The sequence below is a fragment of the Periplaneta americana genome, chromosome 14, assembly GCF_040183065.1.
Source record: "Periplaneta americana isolate PAMFEO1 chromosome 14, P.americana_PAMFEO1_priV1, whole genome shotgun sequence".
Taxonomy (NCBI): domain Eukaryota; kingdom Metazoa; phylum Arthropoda; class Insecta; order Blattodea; family Blattidae; genus Periplaneta; species Periplaneta americana.
The window spans coordinates 114,193,994-114,212,913 of NC_091130.1; the positions used below are offsets into that span (position 1 = coordinate 114,193,994).

The 18,920-nt window shown below is 34.6% G+C and overlaps 1 protein-coding gene across 1 annotated transcript in view; it reads right to left on the reverse strand.

Moving 5' to 3' along the window:
* Nucleotides 1-17,330, reverse strand: part of LOC138713685 (cytochrome P450 4C1-like) — an 89,055-nt gene extending 71,725 nt beyond the window's left edge. The window contains exon 1 of the mRNA XM_069845969.1: nt 17,288-17,330. The gene's annotated coding sequence lies outside the window, so the exon portion shown is untranslated. The remainder of the gene's footprint in view (nt 1-17,287) is intronic.
* Nucleotides 17,331-18,920: the final 1,590 nt, after the last annotated feature.

Below are 18,920 nucleotides of genomic sequence, written 5' to 3' on the forward strand. Positions count from 1 at the left end.
GTACCAATGATGACGATGAACACATACTACTGTCGGCTTTAGGGAAGCTGTCGACATGCTGTAACTCTGAATGGAGGTCGCACGGGATGCTGGAGTGCAACTTTCGAAGCCAGTGGATGCCTCATGTTGTTACTCACACGTAGCAGACTATGCATGTCTGATTTCCTCGGTACAAAAGACCTTGACCTTTGAAATACGTCTCTTACCGTGAAAGTCACTTGCATAATCTCACATTATTCAAAACATAGACGTGATTTTGTCGTATTTCCATCATTATTACCTCAGATGCAGACGGAACGTCATAATCTTTAACCATGTCAAGGATATGTTTGTATTGTTAGGGTCTATCGATTTTCAACAAATTTAACGACGTCGTTTTTATTGTTTCAAGTTAATCGCCAGTCATTTTTCATTTTAAGTGATTTGCGTAACGTTGTGACAGTAATGTAGAAGCTAAATTCCAGATTAAGGTTTGCTTTGCAAGTCCTTTCTTTGTCACGATAAATTCATATAGGCTACTTGTGTATTACTCGTCCGAGGCGAGTGGAGCCGCGGACATAATGTGAACTATATCGATGACGCTATACGAACGCAGGAGCAGTAGCGCCACGGCTCCGGGCTGCAGGACTCCACTGGCCTTGGTCGAGTAATACTGAATAATTATTTTCGAATATTCTTACGGGAAACTTTGTTTACTTCAGAAACAGGTCATATTAGTATTAATATTTATTTACTTAACCTGGTAGAGATAAGGCCATCAGGCTTTCTCTGCTATACCACTATAATATTAAGAATAAAATTACAATTAATATTAAATTTAAAATTACAATTATAATAAAAATTAAAGTACGACAAGATTACCTGATTAATGAAAACTACACATTTTATCATAGAAGTTAAGAACAAAGAATACTTTTGTATTTACTGAATTACAAATTAAACCTAGAATAACAAAATTCTATAGTGATGAAATTACCGGGTATTGCAATATTTTGTGATAGATTAAGAGAACTATTTACAAGAAACCATGTCTGAACGACTCTCAATTACTGACCAAGTGCGTAGTAAGATTGAGTTTCAATTCAATTTTATTTCGACAGTCCCTGATGCTAGCAGGTAACGAATTCCAGAATCTTGGCAGGGCTATTGTGAAAGAGGATGAGTATGAGGAGGTTCGATGGGATGGTATTGTTAGTATTGTTTCATGGCGAGAGCGTGTGTTCAGATTGTGGTGGAAAGAAAGGTAAGTGAAGCGAGACGACAGGTACGAAGGAATAGAAGAGTTCAAGATTTCGAAGAGAAGGCGAAGTGAATGTAAATTTCTTTTCTTATCTAGTTTAAGCCAAGTATTTTTTCTAGGGATGGGGTAATATGATCATATTTACGAACATTGCTTACAAAACGTACACACAAATTATGAGCACATTGAAGTTTAGTTTTGTTGTCGCTGGAGAGGTCAGTCAGTAAAATGTCAGCATAGTCAAAATAGGGAAATACAAGCGTCTGCACAAGGGACTTTTTTAAGCAAGAGGGAAGATGAACATTTACGCTTTTTAGCACATGGATAATAGAATATATATTAAGGAAGACAAAAATAACATTTGATACAAGTGACATCGTTTTGTTAGTTTTGATGGGTTGTAATTGGAGACGTCAGTGCTTGTCGTATCTGATATCAGATTGATAGTTGTCGTAACAATGTTTATTTTGTCAATTTTCAGTAAGGGAAGACCGAGGTGAAATTTCGATTTTCTAAACTAATACAAGCAAAGGTTTGAAATTATATACTGTATATTTGTAGGCCTACTTCTTACAGGTTAAATAGCGTGTATACCAAATTTCATCTAATTTTGTTTAAGATGTGTGAATTATTAATTTTTTTGTCAATTTAATTCAATTTCTGGGAAATTACTACTTTTCCTACAAATTTAATATTTGTCTGAAATTTCATCTTTATAACTTTCAAACTCCTCAAAACAAAACTCGATTCGGAGTTGCGTTGGGGCGCGGGTTCGATTCCCGCTTGGCCTGATTACCTGGTTGGGTTTTTTCCGAGGCTTTCCCCAACCATATGGCAAATGTCAGGTAATCTATGGCGAATCCTCTGTGTCATCTTGCTATCACCAGTCTCGTCGAAGCTAAATAATCTTGTAGTTGATGCAGCGTCTTTAAATAACCAAGTAAAAACAAAACAAAATTCTTCCTTAATTGTTTTTCCAGAGATCTGCAAAAAGACCATCTTCTGCGGACCTCTGGAAAAAAGAACTAAGGAAGAGACTAGTGAAGTGCTTTGTGTGGAGTGTGGCATTGTATGGGGCAGAAACATGGACATTACGACGAAGTGAAGAGAAGCGAATAGAAGCACTTGAAAATATGTGGATATGGAGATGAATGGAGCGTGTGAAGTGAACAGACAGAATAATAAATGGAATCGTGTTGGAAAGAGTGGGTGAAGAAAGAATGATGCTGAAACTGATCAGGAAGAGAAAAATAAATTGATTGGGTCACTGGCTGAGAAGAAACTGCCTACTGAAGGATGCACTGGAAGGAATAGTGAACGGGAGAAGAGTTCGTGACAGAAGATATCAGATGATAGACGACATTAAGATATATGGATCATATGAGGAGACTAAGAGGAAGGCAGAAAATAGGAAAGATTGGAGAATGCTGGATTTGCAGTTAAAGACCTGCTCATGGGCACAACATGTATGTATGTATGTATGTATGTATGTATGTATGTATGTATGTATGTATGTATGTATGTATGTATGTATGTATGTATGTATGTATGTATGCATGTAAAACTGCTAGGCTACTACCAACATAAATAATCTACAAAACATTTCAAAATAAAAAAAATAATGAAAAGATTAGAAAGTGACGGTGAAGACAGTGTGGGATATTTTAACGCCCCATCCTCAAGTTGTGTGTCCACATTTTCTCAGTTTCTGAGAGTGCATAGGATTTTTCTCCTTATTTTATGTAATAATAAATAAAACTGTTTGTAAACATTGTTGCTATAGTCCCGTCGCTCTAATTTCCGGCAGCCAATCACGTTGCAGGTCGGCCACATTTAAACGTGTGTTTCTTGGCATTCGCTAATGAAGACGTTATGCACTTCCTAAGGCTGGATAAATACTTAATATAATCGCCCGCCATTTTGGCTCTTCCCTTGGCGTTCGCAGAAAGCACACGAGGACATTATTTGCCGCTCAATTATTTGCTGAATTACAGTGCGTTTGATTTATTATCATAGGAGCTACGACATGATAATGTTTAACGATGTGGCAAATACATCCCTTGTCTGGTAGCTCGGCAACGAAAGAACAAAAATGGCGAACGATACTACCTACCTAGACATTATAGAGCCTTGACTTCCTAAGACGTAACCAAAGAGCAGGAGTCAAGCCGGGAATAATAGCGTCGCGACTATAGTTACCATTGTTTGTACTCTCGGTTTTACAACGATGTACATTATTGAGTATAATAATATAATAAAACCAATATAAATAAATATCTCCAGACAATTCCCATATGATCTGGTGTGAATTAAGCGTATACTAGTACAAGCGTAAGTTGAATACTTCACAGTGGTGCATCATGTTCTCTTAAACATTTCGAAATCCCTTTACTTTAATCACATGACCAGCATAAGATAAAAGAGCTATTGGAACAACAAACAAATTCCTTTTATTATGGAGAAACACGCAGATTAAGTCTGCAGAAAAGATGTGTGAAACTGGTTCCGTCAGGGTTCACCGTGGTGAAAGTCTTCGACTAGAGCAGTGATATAAAAAAAAAAAAAAGACATGCGCAAGACCGGTTCAGAGTCTTTCCGTGTCTGAAGCGTTGATGGTAACTAGCCATTAGCGTAACGATTTAGTATCTGTTTTCTTTCATGCAAGAATCCCATTGCAATAATGAGGACGCTAAAATTGATATGTATTAATTAATTCAGTCATTCATCCCTTCTTCGTTTATTTCTTCATTCCTTTATTTTATCAATTCCTCCATTCCAGAAATTTCCTTCCACTGATATCTGCCCAAAAAGAGTTTCAACCAAAGCCATGTCCACACCAAGCACATCACTAATATTCTGTCTAGATTACAGTGATGTCAAAGCAAGCGCATTTTTCTGACCTTGACGTCGTGCGCGGGCATCAAGCGCTATGTATGAAAGGAAGAATAAGCAGCCTGTTGGATTAAGAAAACAGTGGTGCACAAACTTCAAACGGAACATGAAATTTTATGCCGTAATTTCATATGGTTTCTTTCTGTTTGTTATGTTCTATATTGTCTGTAAAACAAAAGTATTTCTTAGCCTAATATTGCAGTTGTGTTTTAAACGTTAATAACATAATAAAGAGTAAAGAAGGAATATTCACATAAATTCCATAATAACTACAACTATACTGTATTAAGTCGATTAAACATATCATTCATAAAGAAAGTGTTATCCCAAAGAAAGACACTGAATATGACATGATAAGTTGAAATTGATATTGATGGTATCTTTAGCCTTATAAAAGTAATCAAAACAATATTATAGTACAACGCAAAGTTGCCTAGGTATCTGTTTTAACTGTAACTAATATTACACTAATAAAGCTCTTATCGCATTATGCTTTTAGATTATATTGGTGCGCAGCTTTCTGTTATCAGAATATTAAATTATCTCGAAATCTGCTGAAGCTATAGAGCTGACGTTTTACCAACATATATGCACATACCTTTTGTTTGTGATGTAACAGTATTTGCTTTGTTAATTCATTTCTTTACAAACATTTTTCATGCGAATATTTTCAAACATCGTAATCCACTATCTTCAATAATACGAGTACGTATTTACGATATATTAGATTTACGAAAACATTGTTTTAGTAGGCCTACCTTTAAGGCTACTAAACAAACATATCTGAAAATTTCACTTTTCTGTAAAAAAAAAGTTGAGAAAATATTCCTTTTGAATAAAAAAGCAAACTTGTGAAAAATGAACATTAAAATTAAAACTTACATTCTTATGATGCACTTATACTTCTCAGAGAAATCTAAAAATTAACATGGATACAATGTTAATAAGTTCTCTTCCCTTTATCCATTGAATCAGTGCTGGCCATCCCTGTATATAGCTCGACCAAGCGGCATATACCACCTCTTTCGTCTGTCTCTTTTCTTTCCGCTGTAAAGCGCTCAGGCCCTCCTGGGCTATAAAGCGCGCGCTTGCTCCTATGGGCATCAGTTGACATCACTGGTCTACAACATATTCACAATACATTTTCGTCCAGTTCAACGAACTGTCTTCCATAGTCTGCCCAATTGTTATCTTAGATTATGTTATGATGGAAAGCAAAGTAAAAGTTCAGTTTGTAAACTGAGATGCTTTAGAAATACAGATCATTACAACTAGACCTGAGAAATACAGTGTTACTATAAATGATCTTTCCAATTACAAACTTGAATAACTATCGTTACGAGATACTTAGAAACATGATATTGTATCAATGAAAAGAGAAACCCAACTATTTTTTGTTATGTTGGTGAACCTGTCGCATATTTATTAATTTCGTTGCTAAGAGACGATATAACAGAAAAATGGCTGCAAACGAAGACAGGAGGGCATTTTGTGTTCTAGATATTCACATATCCCAGTCTTTTGTCACTGTATAACGCAATTTTAGAAGAATATGGGTGAACAAGTTGACAATCACATGTAATTCGTACCTAGATATGTTACAGTTATGGCTTCTTCCACAACTGGAGTCCACACCTGTGGAGTAACGGTCAGCGCTTCTGGCCGCGAAACCAGGTGGCCCGGGTTCGAATCCCGGTCGGAGCAAGTTACCTGGTTGAGGTTTTTTCCGGGGTTTTCCCTCAACCCAATACGAGCAAATGCTGGGTAACTTTCGGTGTTGGACCTCGGACTCATTTCACCGGCATTATCACCTTCATTTCATTCAGACGCTAAATAACCTAGATGTTGATAAAGCGTCGTAAAATAACCCAATAAAAAATCCACAACTGGAACAGGACATCGAAGGTCTCATTTTTCAGCAGGATGGGGTACCACCCCATTACCATTTAGATGTCAGAAACGAACCGAATACACGACTTCCAAGGAGATGGATTGGACGTGCTGGCCGTAAAGATTCAGAATGTTTGCATTGGCCTCCACTTTCCCCCTACCTCACTCCTTGTGATTTTTTTGTGGGGTTTTATAAAACAACAAGTGTATCAGCCACCTTTACCACTGAGGATCTTCGAGTCCGCATCACAGAGGCCTTTGCACTGGTGGCTGGTCCAATGCTACAACGTGTATGGCAGAAAATTGACTACACAAGGAGCTCACATTGAGCACATGTGATTTACTTACGGTTGTGAACCAAATGTTTCTCTTTCTGTTTCATGTTTCATGTTTTCCAGTGAAAAAATTAAAAAATTGCTGGAGTTTCTGTTTCTGTTGATACCAATTTCATGTTTTCTAATTTTTGCTGATTTGAGAACTGAACATGTGATTTAACCGAATGGATAACAAAAAATATTTGAGTTTCTCTTTCCATTGATACCAATATCATGTTTCTAAGTGTTTCCTAACGATAGTTATTAAAGTTTGTAATCGGAAAGATTATTTATAGTAACACTGTATATATGCCGTTATACTACCAGTGCGCTTCTTGCGCCTCTAACTTTGAGTACGTCTCAGAGTTGGGGTGAGTTAACGCAGTGTCTTTCGTTCGTTTGAACTCATGCTTATCATCAGGGTAAGTTAGTCCTAGCATTTGGGTGGTTGAATGCCACAACTATCTGCTAAAGACACATTTAAAGACATAATTTTCTTTGTTAAAGAAAAATTGCACATAATTTTAAAGACAGATCTGTAGTGATATTCTGTATTTGTCGGTTGGCAACACTGACTGAGTAGTATGAGAACGACTTTGGCGCGCTCATCCACAGGCATCCACTCTACTGTACTTTCAATGTCTTGCTAGTTCAGATTTTTATATAGAGACTCAAAGCAAGTGAAACGACATGGAATCATAAAAAGAAATCTGTAGGCCTACATAACCTAGACCTAAATTCAAACTGTTACGTACAGATTAATAAATCTCCATTTTAAAGACGTTTGTTTATTTAAAGAGAGTATAAAGTGAAGTTATGAATTCTATAATCACAACCGTATTTTCTGACGGAAAATGCCTTATACAGGGCTGCTTCCGATCTCTAACTAACTAAAATTTTTAACTTTTCGATGAGCTTATTATTTATGCAAATTTTGCTACGGACTGGTTTTTTTCCTAAAAAAGCCATCACTTTAGATTTGTCAGTTGAGATTTCCACATTGAAACTTTCTGCAATTTGATTAAAGTTGTAAACCAAACGTTGTAAATTATCTTCTGAAGTTGCCATAAACACAGTATCATCAGCAAATAATAAGGTATCTATTTGGGACAAACGACTTATCGGTATACTTCCATGTGGTTTCAATCTCCATTCCTTAATAATGTGATTCATGTATATTATAAATAATAGAGGAGATAAACTACAACCCTGTCTCACTCCTTGATTTATTCGTTTCCATTCTGAATATTTGTTTTCAATCCTAATCTTTATACAATTATTATTATAAATATTGTAAATAGCTGTTATTAATTGACTTGGAATACCATTATGTGCTAAAATATTCAACAATTTGTTTCTATCTACTCTGTCGAAGGCTTTATTCATATCAATAAATGCCAGATGGGTTTCAATATTAAATTCTCTATGTTTTTCGATCAAAACCTTCAGTGTAAAATATCCATCTGCGCATGATCTGCCTTTTCGGAATCCATTTTGTGCTTCATCCAGTGTACTTACTTACTTACAAATGGCTTTTAAGGAACCCGAAGGTTCATTGCCGCCCTCACATAAGCCCGCCATCGGTCCCTATCCTGTGCAAGATTAAGCCAGTCTCTATCATCATACCCCACCTCCCTCAAATCTATTTTAATATTATCCTCCCATCTACGTCTCGGGCTCCCTAAAGGTCTTTTTCCCTCCGGTCTCCCAACTAACACTCTATATGCATTTCTGGATTCGCCCATATGTGCTACATACCCTGCCCATCTCAAACGTCTGGATTTCAAGTTCCTAATTATGTCAGGTGAAGAATACAATGCGTGCAGTTCTGTGTTGTGTAACTTTCTCCATTCTCCTGTAACTTCATCCCGCTTAGCCCCAAATATTTTCCTAAGCACCTTATTCTCAAACACCCTTAACCTATGTTCCTCTCTCAGAGTGAGAGTCCAAGTTTCACAGCCATATAGAAGAACCGGTAATATAACTGTTTTATAAATTCTAACTTTCAGATTCTTCATCCAGTGTAGTGTCATAAAATTGGTTCAATTTAATTTTTATTAATTTGGTATAAATTTTGTAGCCAGAGTTGAGAAGGCTTATTCCTCTAAAGTTATCACTAGGGAACGGAATTTGGAGCAGTAAAAGCTAGTATTGGCATCTACATAGCTATTTGTTTGTTTACAACCCTTTGTACCAAGTCCTCCCCTCAATGCCATACTCGCAGGTCTCTACACGTCAACAACAGGTGAACGGGACAGTTGTCGCATAAGAAATTCAACATGCAGGTTTGCAGTTCAGAGTAGTGAAGTGCAGGTACAATGCCGAAAGTGAAACCAACTAACAATATAAAATTGAAAGACTATATTTGTAAAACCTCCAGATCGAGTATCAAAATTTAGGAAACAATTCCCTAAATTGTCGCTTCCCCCATGTCCAGTTCTTAAGAGCTGGGGGTCATGGTTAGAAGCTTGCAATTATTACGCACGTCACCTCCAATCTGTGAAGAAAGCGGTCCAGTCTTTCGATGCGATTCAAACACGCCAGGAACTGCTAAATGATAGAATAATCAAAAAAGAGGTCATGGATATTAAGCCAAATTTTGGATATTTACCGGATGCCATTATTCAATTAGGAAAGTCAGGAATAGAACTAGTTGAGCAAATAAATATTATTAGGAGGACTATTGTAAATAAACTGAGTGCAGTAGAAGGTGAAACAGGAAAATGTGTTGGTGAAAAAATGAACAGAGTTTTGATTGAAAATGATGGGTACGGTATTCTTAGTCGGATTTCAGATGTACTAACAAGGACGTGTCCCAATGACGTCATTCAACATGTGAATTTAATTTACATATCTTGTTTCAAGCACTCTCCAATTGTTTCTACAGATGTAGAGGGGAGTTTTTCCATGTTAAAAAATTTCCTTCCTTGCAACAGAGCAAAGTTGTATTTTGAAAATTTGAAAATGATATTTACAATTTATTATAACAAAGCACAGCAGGAATAATTGTTTTCATAGTATTAATTGAAAATGCCATTTCATTTGGTTCTACATTTTGTTCAACATTTAAAGATACTGTTTTAGGCTATATTGTAAATATTGTAGTATATTGCATATATTGTAAATACTGTAGTAAGTTATACGTTGTAGCCTAAACATATTACCATATTTTATGATATTGTAAATAAAGGTTTTAATTTAACACGCTCCTGACAGAAAAACACACATATTCAGAGGCGAGTTCCATACAGAAGACAACTGTCTATCAATGTCCACTGACACGCGAAGATTCAGAGGTTCATATTTAATTATGTATATTTGTAATGTTGTTTATTGGTGTCTTGTGGGTTGCCAAGGAAAGCACATGTATTTCAAAAATAAATGCAGATTATGCATGTAGGTCACTGTATATCATTAAACTATAACAATTGTTTATTCTGAAATACGTTTACAGCATGTTGCGTGTAAGTTTGTATGAAGTGAACTGTACTCGTCCATGCTCTGTGACGCAGCTCGCTTGACAGTCACTGAGCTACGAATATCTATACTACGTTTCACCATTCTTTATAATACTCCAAATCCCTTTCCCTAGTTATCACAGTTGCTTATAACACCTTTTTTGTGTATCGGAATTACTATTGCTCTTTGCCAACTTTCTGGTGGAGGATTCTAATCATTAAATATTCTGTTTAAAAAAGTAAAAATCTATTATTAAAAGCATCTCCTGCATACTTGAATAATTCCAAATTGATACCATCTTCCCCAGTTGCCTTATTATTTTTACATTGTGATAGCACTATTTGTAATTCGTTTATTATTATTATTATTATTATTATTATTATTATTATTATTATTATTATTATTATTATTATTATTATTGATCCACCCCCAGCACTAATCTCTGCACATCGCTCAATAGAATTAAACCTCCAGTAATCCCGTTCGAATCAAATCTATCATCTCTGTTTTGATAGCAACAATATCACGCTGAGCACTAGTTTAGATTGTCATGTTGATCCAACGTTACGTACGCCACGGCCGCCTGTGAGATCACATTCTGTCTTACTTTTGTCTGAACAACAAAAGAAATTCTTCAGAAGTTCTACACGATCACGTCTATGTTATTGTTTTCTCTGCCGAATAACAAAGAAAACGAATACCATTCCGTTGCAAGTACTGGCCATTACGTCAACAAATAACCTTTCGTGTTTTATGAAGAATATCACATTTCAGACTGCGCATACACAAAATAACACGGAATAAATTCTTTTGTGGAAATTTCGACGAAGTATTCAGTTTCAACAAATTCGGGCCCAAGTACAACATGCACTACTTTTACACTTCAATATAAATTGTATGCATGTTCTACTGACTCACACAAACGAAAGAAAACGTTCAAATGTATTTCACTTTGAAACAGTAAAACATATTGATCACGTACAGTGACATCAAAAAATTTTCCTTGCATTTTTAACTATGTCCTTAATGTACCTATGTAGTGTCACTCCTTAGCATAGGGCAGTGATGTCAAAGCAAGTGCATTTTTCTGACCTTGACGTCGTGCGCGGGCATCAAGCGCTAAGTGTGGAAAGAGGAATGGTTGTGTATATGAATAAGCAGCCTGTTGGATTAAGAAAACAGTGGTGCACAAACTTCAAACGGAACGTAAAATTTTATGTCTTTATTTTTATATGGCTTCTTTCTGTTTAATATTATCTATATTGTCTGTAAAACAAAAGTACTAACACCAATTTCTTAATATTGCAGTTATGTTTTAAACGTTAATAACATAATAAAGAGTTAAGAAGGAATATTCACATAAATTCCATAGTAATACAACTTACTATACTGTACTAAGTGAGTGAAATACATCAACATCAATCATAAAGAAAGTGATATCCCCCCCCCCAAAAAAAAGAGATTGAGCATGACATGATAAGATGGAATTGATATTGATGGTGCCTTTAGCCTTATAAAAGTAATCAATGAACTAATCAAAATAATATTACAGTACAAAGCAAAGTTACCTAGATGCTGTATATGTTTTAAGTGTAATTAATATTCCATAACAAAACTCTTATCGCATTATGCTTTTAAGGTGATATTTGTTAGCAACTTCCTAACATCAGAATATTAAATTATTTTCTCGAAATGTGCTGAAGCTATAGAGCTGACATTTTTACAACACATGGGCACATATCTTTTGTTTATGATGTAACAGTAGTTGCTTTGTTAATTCATTTCCTTACAAACAATTTCAATGCGAATATTTTTAAAAATTTCAATACGCTATCTTCAGTAATACGTATTTACGGTGTATTAGATTTACGAAAAGAATCTGTAAGGCTACTAAATAAATAGGCCTATATCTGAAAATTTCACTTTTCTACAGGGACATCATTTTATTTTTACTTCAATTCTTATGGTACCCGAGTTTTTTAATATACTTCACTCCCACCCCTTCTACTAATGAAGTTCCAACTGTCCTCCACACAGAATCAAGGCCGCATATAGTAAACAGCACTGAGTTAGTGAGTATAGTACGTTCCAGAAATATGTTCGCGTTTTCCAGTGACGAAAGAACTTTCAATATTGAATCATATTTTCGCACAAGTACTGTCCGTTTGCCTACGTCGCATCGCGATTTCCCCCACCTGCTTCTGCTCGCCCCTCTGTAAAAGCAGGGCTGTCTTAGCTCTTTTCTGAAAACATTAATTTCTGTTAGGAATTGGACGTTTACGTAATATTATACAAATGTTTAAAATAACTTAAATAAAAGGGCCTCGTTAAGTAATTAACTGTCACGTGATTTCCCCACAGTAGATAGATAGCATGTCTGAGTAATTTTATCTGTGCGGGTCGGGTAGAAGTGAAGATTGAATTTACAGTACCTAAGGTACTCTTTTATAGACTAGGTACAAAATTATTTCAACATGAGTTACTAGTACGAAGGACGAAACTGGCAATTGGAATTAGATGCAATAGTCTATAGTGCGATAATATGCACAAAACAACTGAAGCCTGTATCGAAATGAACGGCCACCATTTTCAAAAATGTGTTTAAATATTCATATTATGATTATTTTTCAATTTAACTTCTTTCCCTATATCGTAGGCTACGCTAATGTGCTGTAGACAGTATAATATACACTGCATAATGAATACGTTCGCATGGATAACTCAGTTCGTGAGTAAAAACGCTTATTCTTAATACAGTACTGTATTTTGATTAAACAAAAACCTAATGAAAATTATCAAACTCAAAATCGCGATATTTCCTAGTTTACGTAAATGGATGAACTACTTTTCTTCCCTCCTATACTTAGTAGAGTGATTAGTTTGTGTTTTACGCCAGTATCATCGAACTACAGTCGTGGAAGGGGGTAGCAAACTGTGTTTCCGGTTTTCTAAAGGTATAGCCAGGTTAATATTAAAAATGTTGGTAAAAATAAAATGATGTCCCTGTATAAAGAGTTGATAAAATATTTCTTTTGAATAAAAAATCAAAGTTGTGAAAAATGAGCATTAAAATTAAAAATTTCATTCTTATAATGCACTTAAACTTCTCAGACAGATCTAAAAATTACCATGGTTAGAGTTTTAATAAGTTATCTTCCCTTTATCTATTGAATCAGTGCTGGCCATCCCTGAATATAGATCGACCAAGCGGCATATACCACTTCTTTAGTCTGTCTCCTTTCCGCTGTAAAGCTCTCAGGCTAAAGCATGCCTGTAAAACTGTAAGGACCCATCTCCAGTCCGACATTCGAAGAGCCGAGCCAAGCGAACTCCTGATAGCAGGCCCATCTTTTCTGCGAAAATTCAGTGTGATTAATGAAAAATAATGTGGTTATATCAGCGTATTTTTGTTCATGTTCAGAGAGTCAATACATCAGAAGTTAATGAATATACCGGTACTGAATGTTCTTTATTTAAAACTAACATTGGCAGCTGCTCAGAGAAATTAAAATAAATTCTTCTTCTTACTTTCTTAGTTAAATGTTTTAACAATATATTAAATTATATACCCACTTTACCTCTTTGTAACAGGCACGAAAAGCGATACACAAACAAAAATTCTGCTGAAATCTCAGGATAAAACTGGGAATTATTTGCACTTTGAAGAGAGCAATTTGAGCAGCTCTTTAAAATAATAAATTCCAATATGAAAATTTTGTGGGTTCGACCATTTGTGCGCTGAGCGTCTCACATATGACACGATATACAGAGTCTAAGTGCCGTCCTCTTCACAGTCATCGGAGACGGTCTACATGATCAAAAAATGTCCATACAACATAGGGTCAAAACTTGATATTTTTCCCAGAAAAAAAAATTATTCTCTTATTTTATTTGCGTTATACTGCTTATATCGTTAGTAAAATTACAAAAACAATTACATCAGTAGATATATCTAGCAAAGATTTAATACTAGTTTAAATAAATATGTGGGAGTTCTATTACGTTTTCGTGAAATTAAATAAAAATGCATGCTTAAATTTGTTAATATTCTGGCCTGAGAGACGTGGCAATGTTCAGCAGGCAGTACTCTGCACAGACGTAAGTACGAGTCAGCTGAGTTCAAGCTCCCTGTCCATAGGTCTACTGCCGAGCGGATGACAGTTCAGTACAGGGTATTCGATAAACTTACAATGTTATTCACAGTTTAGGAATATCATAATATGTTATTAATTTATGGAGAAAGTCGTCTTAATTCAAGTGAGACAAGAAGGATGTACCGTCAACGTTTTCCTCAAAGAAGGTTACCTAATCGGCGAACTTTTCTAGCAGTTTCTCAACGATTATTAGAAACTGGGAGTCTCTTACCCCCGTTTCGAAAATCACACAACCAGAAATTTGTTTAAAAATGATAGTGCTTTACGGAAGCGGAAGAGATTAAAATGTTGCATTACAAAAACGTTCGTGTGATTTTGTACAGAAAACCATTATTGTTTATTTTTTAGACGTACAATTAAAAATGGAGCAATATCTATACTAATAATAAATCTGTAGCCGAAATTGTTCTGGTAATTTTCGCTTTTCCAAAAATAATTGGTCCTAACATATATAATTAACCATCCTGAAACCGAAAATAGCTTTTTTGAAAAATTTGTCTGTCTGTCTGTCTGTCTGTCTCTGTCTCTGTCTCTGTCTCTGTCTGGATGTTTGTTACCTTTTCACGCGATAATGGCTGAATCGATTTATATGAAAATTGGAATATAAATTAAGTTCGTTGTAACTTAGATTTTAGGCTATATGACATTCAAAATACTTTATTTAATAGGGGGTTATAAGGGGGCTTAAATTAAATAAATCGAAATATCTTTCTTATTATTAATTTTCGTGAAAAATGTTATATAACAAAAGTTTCTTTATAAATCATTTCCGATAAGTTTTATTCTATACAAAATTTTGATAGGACTGATATTTAATGAGATAAATGAATTTTAAAATTCAGATAACAACGCCATATAAGTCGCTGTAATGAAATAAAAAAATGACTTCGTCTATAAGAGGCCTTGGACAACAACAATCGAAAGCTATTAAACATAGCCTACAGAGAATATTTCTGTGTTTGTATGAAGTAATATTGGAAACTAAATTAACCGATTTGTATAATTAATTATTATTTCACCATTGGAAAGTGTAGTTTCTCTAGATGGACATAATGCTATAATGTTATTACAGTAACTTCTGAGTGAATCCAGGACAGGTAATATTAAAATAGCTTCTTATGCATAGAAAACTTGATAGGCTATTCTGTATATTCATTTCCTGTATTTCTTAAAATAATGTTTATGAACACATACATTTTCATCTTAGAGAATTAACGATTGGTGTTAACATGTATAATTATTCATCCTGAGACCGAAAATCGCTTTTTTGAAATTTTTTATTGTTTTTGTCTCTGTCTGTCTGTCTGGATGTTTGTTACCTTTTCACGCGATAATGGCTGAACGGATTTCGATGAAAATTGGAATATCAATTAAGTTCGTTATAAGTCAGATTTTAGGCTATATGGCATTCAAAATACTTTATTTAAAAGGGAAGTTATAAGGGGGCCTGAATTAAATAAACCAAAATAACTCGCTTATTATTGATTTTTGTGAAAAATGTTACATAACAAAAAATGTTTCTTTAAAAATGATTTCCGATACGTTTCATTCCAAGCAAAATTTTGATGGGACCAAATTGCACCAAAAACGGATGTTCTCTGAACCAAATGATTATATTTTAATTATTTGCATGTAATAACAATTAAGAAACATGTTAAAGGAATTATCATTGCACTAAATGAGTGGTCTCTGGAGCAAAATGATCGCTTTTTAATTATTTAAATACAATTTAAATTAAGTGACATATTAAACGATTTATCCTTCTATCAAACACCAATGTTCCCTGGACCAGATGTCCTATTTTAATTATGTAATTACTTTATATTTATTTCTAACAAGTGCAGCGGAGCGCACGGGTACAGCTAGTTGTTACATAAAATGTAAATTTACCATAATGTTCTATTAGTGAGATTGAAAGTTTGTATGTGCTGCCCGTTTTATGTAAACAACAGTATTGTCATGGTCTGTTCCTGCATTAGAACACAGCATCTGTTTTGTACTTCCAAACCCCCTCCACCCATCCAGCAACGTTGCAAAATGTCTAATATTGTAAACTTTAATAATTAGCTAAATATTGCAATTAGAAAAAAATTGTAAGGACACTTTTTCTTAGGACATGAATAATCATCAGTTAAAATAATGACACTTATACTCTTTACACTCTGTATATGATTACAACATACGATATACAATACGATACGATATGATATATGACATGGCATTATAATGATATGATATATGATATATGTCTAAGACATCCTGTTTAGGACTCGCGTTACGGAATGCGCGCTGGTTCGAGTCCTCAGTCGACCTGGTTGGCGAGTTGGTATAGCGCTGGCCTTTTATGCCAAGGTTGCAAGTTCGATCCCGGACCAGGTCGATGGCATTTAAGTGTGCTTAAATGCGACAGGCTCATGTCAGTAGATTTACTGGCATGTAAAAGAACTCCTGCGGGACAAAATTCCGGCACATCCGGCGACGCTGATATAACGTCTGTAGCTGCGAGAGTCGTTAAATAAAACGTAACATTTTTCGAGTCCTCATGGAGGAAGAAATTTTCTCACGAAATTTTGACTAGGGTATGGGCCGGTGCCCACCCACAATCGTGATGCACTTGGGGAGCTACGATAGGTAGCAAAAATCCAGTTTCGCAAACCAGCTATAACGGCTGGGGGGGGGGGGATCATCATGTTAACCACACGATACCTCCATTCTGATTGGATGATCGTCCATCTCTGCTTCGGCATGTGAATGTGAGGCCAGCAGCCGGCTGGTCGGTCTTGACCCTTCATGGGCTGTAGCGCCATGATATGATATATGATATATTATATGACATGATATATAAGTTATAAGTTATATGATATAATGTACGAGATCATATGAGATATGAGATGGCGATTTGTTGAAATGCCACAGGAGAACGGGAGCTCTCGGAGAAAACCCCGGTATTACGTGAACCACAGGCTTTCCTAACACAAGTTTAGTCCGAGATTTCTTACTTTGTACCCTAAGGATATAACCTAACAATAATTGATAATAATATTTCCTTAGTCGATACGTTAGGCCTATAAGATAAGACGTGTTTTTCATTCATAAAATATAAAATGAAAATCTATTCAACAAATAGTATTAAAACACATGGATAAAATCGATTAAAAATCAATTGTAAATGCCTTCCCATCAGCAATAGCTGTATTATGAAGATCTATTTAATACTCGAACAATTCTGATAATCATAATAAAATATGTAGGCTAATGGATATGATATACAATATGATTTGTATTCTATAATTAACTTGCTAAAATGAAAGTGGACACCGTAATGTTTGAGTACTTACTTACGGGGCCAATTATGCTTGTACATCTTGCCGAGTCTCGAAGTGGACTGTCGAGAGTCACGTGTGCTCTGAGTTGTTTATGTTGTGTGTGACTACGGTGGTCATTATATGAACTAATACATAATTCGATCAAAATATTCTTTTCCAATACAGCTTTTTCATTTGGATTATGTTGATTGCTGAATCTATCCTTGTATATTTCTATTGATTCTAAAATATTGAGTGTTTGACCTTGTTTTGTGTACTTAATACAGGCCTATTCGTGTCTATTTCAATGTTTGTTAATTGTTGTAAATGTGTTCATTAAATGCCGATCGAATTATTATTATTATTATTATTATTATTATTATTATTATTATTATTATTATTATTATTATTATTATTATTATTATGTGAAATCTCTCTGTGTTCCTTGCATCTCGTATTCAATGTTCTGGCGGCCTGACTTATGTTCAGTATGTGAATTGACAATATAATTATGATATTATTATCAATTTAATTTGTAAACGGCGGAAAATTAAATCTATTTATTATAATTTATTTGAATCAAATTTATTGAAAACATTTCCTGTAGAGAATTCTTAGTTCTATATGCTATTCTACAATTTAATTTCTTCCATATGTTAATGATCTGATATGTGAACTTATTGGAATATGTAATAAATTATATTTTTTTTTTAATTATCAGCAGTATGAGATAGTGTAGTGACATCATTTAACCCTCCCCCTCCGGTAGCTGAAAAGTTAGACCTTCAGCCTGTCATGCAGGCAATCCGGGTTCGAGACCCGGTCAGACCTAGAATTTTTCATTGAAAAATCCATATTGACACTTGCGGCGGACAAGGTCGCGATTGGAGATTTTCTCCGGGTTCTCCCGATTTTCCATGTTCTTTTGCTCTTGTAGGCTACAGAGGAGGGACCCGAAGGCCTATTAATTAATTAATTAATTTATTTAATTTATTTATTTTATCTATCTATCTATCTATCTATCTATCTATCTATCTATCTATCTATCTATCTATCTATCTATCTATCTATCTATCTATCTATCTATCTATCTATCTATCTATCTATCTATCTATCTATCTATCTATCTATCTATCTATCTATCTATCTATCTATCTATCTATCTATCTATCTATCTATCTATCTATCTATCTATCTATCTATCTATCTATCTATCTATCTATCTATCTATCTATCTATCTATCTATCTATCTATCTATCTATCTATCTATCTATCTATCTATCTATCTATCTATCTATCTATCTATCTATCTATCTATCTATCTATCTATCTATCTATCTATCTATCTATCTATCTATCTATCTATCTATCTATCTATCTATCTATCTATCTATCTATCTATCTATCTATCTATCTATCTATCTATCTATCTATCTATCTATCTATCTATCTATCTATCTATCTATCTATCTATCTATCTATCTATCTATCTATCTATCTATCTATCTATCTATCTATCTATCTATCTATCTATCTATCTATCTATCTATCTATCTATCTATCTATCTATCTATCTATCTATCTATCTATCTATCTATCTATCTATCTATCTATCTATCTATCTATCTATCTATCTATCTATCTATCTATCTATCTATCTATCTA